We start from the raw sequence: 4,845 nt of genomic DNA on the forward strand, positions 1-4,845 counted from the left end.
CAAGACCATGCAATGCAACCAACTTTAAGAAGCATCTACAAGTAGATTAATTTTGGTCCTTTTGATCATTTAGTGTTTAGGCCTTAAGTATAAAAAGTTGAAAACCGAATGGCGGGTAACCCGCGGGCACTACAGCCCGACCCAGACCCACTCGCGGGTCATGGGTACGGGTATTTTTTTTTCCGCGGGTAATGAAATTGGTACCCGTACCCTTGTGGGCCGGGTGTACCCGCGGGTACAGGTCCCATTTTGCCAGGTCTAGTCCCCTTCACCCTCTTTACTCTTCAACCTCTCCCCTTCACCCTCTTTACTCTTCAACCTCTCCCCTTCACCCTCTTTACTCTTGATTTTGTATTCAAAACTCAATTCCAAATCCAAATACAAAATGGGAGGTATCCCAGTGTAAAGTTGCTTTAAAAACTTGGATTAGCAAAAGTAGCTATGGGCAATTCACGTGGGACTCTGAATTTTTTGAATCAGAATCCAAAACTCAACAGAGAAAAACATGAAAAGTGGCAAAAAGAGGACAAATCTTTATCAAAAGTTTTACATATTGCAACCTTGAATGGGGTCAAGTCATGTCACCATAAATATATCAAAATCCTTTTTCTAATGAGAGGAAGAAAAAAAAAAAAGGTGGGGGTGGGGGGGGGGGGGGGGGGGGGGGGTTGGCTAAAATCTCCCCCCTCTTTTAAACCGACACCGTAACAAAAAGTCAAAAAAAAAACGCCGTTACAAAAAGCTACGGCCCCAAACACTTTCCTTTACACAGAACAAACACGAAACACCTAAAAAAGCCGACACGCACCACCCGACACGTTCCGTTGTCTATTAAAAGAAATATAAAATAAAGAGAGGGGCATATATGGCTGCGTATTTAAAATAAAAACAAACTCCACTTTTTGTCGTTTAGTGTCTTCTCTCTCTTTATCTGTTTCAGTTTCGCTCCGCCCGAACCGCCCGACACGGACGTACCGGAAACCGATACGAATGTGTCGTAGCGTAAAATTTCTTGCATGTACTTTTCCTCTTTCCGTGTGGGTGGTATAATCGAAATATTATCAAAAGACGAAGGATATATCTGCCTTTTTCTTTCGCACCTTCTTATTTATGATGCAATAGCCAAGGTGGCGTACGAAAACCCAACCATCTCTTTACTGTCTTCTCCTCTTCGTTTCTGCGAAACCTACTCAAGCCAGTGATTTCGGACACAGATCTCGAGTTTATTACAATCTTGCCACTCCCATCTTCAACTTCTCCCCAGTTCTCATCTACCCTTCGTTGGGGCTTCAAAGAAGAGGAACAAGACCCTCTAGCGCACGATAGCGAGTGCCGCCCACTATCAGTAATAATCATCTCTGACCGTAGATATAAAAGATCGGACGGCTTAAAATCACTCCACCTCCGTGGCGGTAAATCCGAAACAGAATCCGACACAATAATACGGTGTTCAAATCTCCGTTCATTATCTGCCACGTCAGATGATTCTGTCAAAAGAAGCCCATCTTTTCGACCGCCACGATCAAAGCATCCAAGACTCACCTTCTTCTCCACTGTTGGATCAGATCTTCTAGAACGCGTCTCAGGCGCGTCTGACTGTATAACTACACATATAAACTTACTCGATTTTTCCCCAGCCGAAGAGTGCCGGCCCGAAATCCGACGAAACCCAATTTCATTGGGACTTTGGGTCCGAATCTCGGTCCCACTATAACGTTTTTTCTCTTGATTGGGTTCTTCAGGCTTTATTAAAGGAAACCCAGGAAAGGGTTCGGACTCATCTATGAGAAGAACATCTTCCGGGTCGACTCGGTACCTACATAAAGGACAAGTCGAGTGGGTATCAAGCCACGTGTCAACACATTCTACATGGAATGCATGCTTACATTTAGGAAGGAGACGAAGAACTTCTGAAGACTCAAAAATGTTCAAACATACAGAACATTCGAGACCCTCTTTTTGTCCACTAAGGGATCCGAATTTGAAAATTGGGAGGGATTGGATTAGGGTTTTATCAATACCGGAGTTTCTATGGGCTGAAGAAGGGTTAGGGTTTGTGTTATAATCGTTTCTTTTGCAGTGTTTTGCGTAGAGGAGGAGGAGGAATGTGATTGAGAACATGGTTGTTAGGACTCCAACTATGACTGCAATGCTGGGTTTGAAAGGCGCGATGTTTGATTTTAGTTCAGGTGGGTAAGATAGAGAAGGATTTATGGTTGAATTTGAGGGGATTTCTATCTCGTTTTCTGCCATTAAAGCTTGGAAAATAAGGGTAAGAGAGAGGAATATGAAGACCCAGATTTTGGAAGGTATGAAAAAGAACATTTCTGGTTCTGGAATTTGGAATTCCTGAGCCAGGAGAAGAGGGAGGAAAGGCCTTTGAGGAGGGATAGAGAGAGGGAGGAGGATTCTGTTGGGCCGGGATAGGGAAAAGAAACAAGAGAGAGAAGACAAAGGCATGTAACTGATTTTTGGTGTGTGATAATTGAAAGGAAATGACGTGAGAGAGGGTGCGGATTAGGAATTAGGGGGGGTCTTTTTTAATCAATTTGGGTCGTGATTTCGTCATTTGAACAACCACCATTTGTTGTAGAAAAGAAAGCTTTTTCCTTTTTTTTTAACCACCGGCTATTTTGCCCACCTTTTCGCCGATCAAAGAGTAATGCCGCATATTTGAATAGGAATTTGTAGGGAAAAGAAAAAGTAAATTACAAAAATGGCCCTTTAGTGACCCAATGGATCATGGTCATAGACTCATAGATGGGGCATAGGTATGATGGCTTTTTGTTTAGCCTGAAAACGTATGATTGGTTTTCGTTACTTTGTTAGCACCCCCCCCTTATCTCGATAACTACACACGAGAGAGAGAGATAGAGAGAGAGAGCAACACCTCATGAGCATCTGAACCTGCCCTCCATTGCAATAGGTATTACAGTTATTCCAAAGGGAGGGAGAGAGAGAGAGAGAGAGAGAGAGAGAGAGAGAGAGAGAGAGAGAGAGAGAGAGCAACACCTCATGAGCATCTGAACCTGTCCACCAATAGGTATTACAGTTATTCAAGAGGGTAATTTGGTCATAAAAAAATAATACTTTATGATGATTTGAAAAATAAAGGCTTTGATTTTTAGTGAGTTGTATTAAATGTTGCGGCAAGAACCCGCCGCTATAAATCTGGTTATCGAAGACTACTCAAACCAAGCAATACCCAATAGCCTCATGCAACCCATGGAATTAGCCCAAACGAGTGTGTGAAACAAATCAAAAGTGCAGTGAAATAAAAAAAGAACTCAAGAGAGCAAGAGACACAAGATATTTACGTGGTTTGGCACTTTGGCCTACTCCACGGGCAATCCGGCAAGTAAACCTTACTATCAATGATGAGAAATTACAAACAAGGGTTAACGCCCTTACCTCTCCAACGATGGTGAAAACCCCACCAACACCCTCATTTTACAACCCAAGCAAAAACTCAATACCTTCTTCCCAATGTCTTCACAACTCCTAAAACAATAACATTGGATCAAAGCCCTTGTCTAGAGAAAAGCCCTTCACCTCACTTCTTTTGAATAATGCCCAACTAAAGATAAACCCCTCTTTAGTCGCCTTATAAACCACATTCCAAGAATGCCCTCACTTAAAGAAGTAATTCCCAAGCGATTTCATATCACTAATACAACATTAAATGTGTAATTTGTTTTGTAATTACTATTTATTTTTCTATTTTATGTCTATAAAAAAGAAAAATAACAATATTTTTTTAGGGATTGGTATTTGTGGATTATGATAATGGCACAACTGACATTGTTAAATAATTTTTAATTATGGTTGCGAGCCCAACATTTTTTAAATTATGATAATGGCACAACTACCAATCATGTTAGTAGTGCAATTATTAAAGAATGGTAGCACTGATATAAGCTGACAATTTTTATTAGGGCAGTGATAAATCGACTCCCCAAATGGATAAATTGACTCCCCATGTGTCTATCTCTCTCCTCTTTCTCTCTCTAACCTAGAGGAGAGAGAGACACATGGGGAGTCGATTTATCAATTTGGGGAGTCGATTTATCACTCCCCCTTTTTATTATTATACAGTATTAGAAATGGTAGCGAGCCCAACCTTGACAGATGGCACAAATGTAACTCAATAGTAAGGAATACTTGATTATACCATGATCCCTACTACAGATAGTGGGTCCCACCTCTTAATAAACCGTACAAGCATAGTGGGTCCTACCTTTGAATAAACCGTGCATTTGATAGCGATTACTTTGGAGTTTCCTTTGAATAAACCGTGCATTTGATAGCGATTACTTTGGAGTTTGGATATCCCATGACCTAAAGATCATGTCAATCATGCAGTTATAATATTCGTCGGACGCATCTCTTCATCTGAAAATCATGTCAAAGTAAAAAAACATACCTAACAGTAACACCATGGTTTTATATTTCGGTTTCATATACATTTGGCCAAGGTTTAAAATTTCGGTTTCGGACCTTGAAAGTTTGAAATTTCGACCGAAATCTGGTACAAAACCAGAAATTATTATTTTATTCAATATTAAATTTCGGCCGAAATTTCGGTGAAATATTAAATTAATATTAAAAAAAAAGATTTTTTGCGTCAAATTTCGGACAAACCGAAATTTTGACCGAAATTCCGAAATTTCGGTCGAAATAAATGACCGTTTCGGTTTTCATCAATTTCGGTGTCGGTCTCCACTGAAATCCGAAATTTAAAACCATGCATTTTGGTACCCCTGCAAAATCGAAAATTTGAAATTTCGCTTGAAATCCGACGGACTAATAAAAAGAATATTTTATTCGTTATGGAAATCATAACTA

General features: G+C 40.3%; 1 pseudogene; it reads right to left on the bottom strand.

Annotated features, from left to right (window-relative positions):
- Positions 1 to 710: 710 nt before the first annotated feature.
- LOC143856303 (RING-H2 finger protein ATL43 pseudogene) lies at positions 711 to 2,536 on the bottom strand (annotated as a pseudogene).
- Between the last annotated feature and the right edge of the window lie 2,309 nt (positions 2,537 to 4,845).

This window comes from Tasmannia lanceolata, unplaced genomic scaffold (genome assembly GCF_043159265.1).
Source record: "Tasmannia lanceolata isolate RefF3 unplaced genomic scaffold, GAP_Taslan_0.1 ptg000023l, whole genome shotgun sequence".
NCBI lineage: Eukaryota > Viridiplantae > Streptophyta > Magnoliopsida > Canellales > Winteraceae > Tasmannia > Tasmannia lanceolata.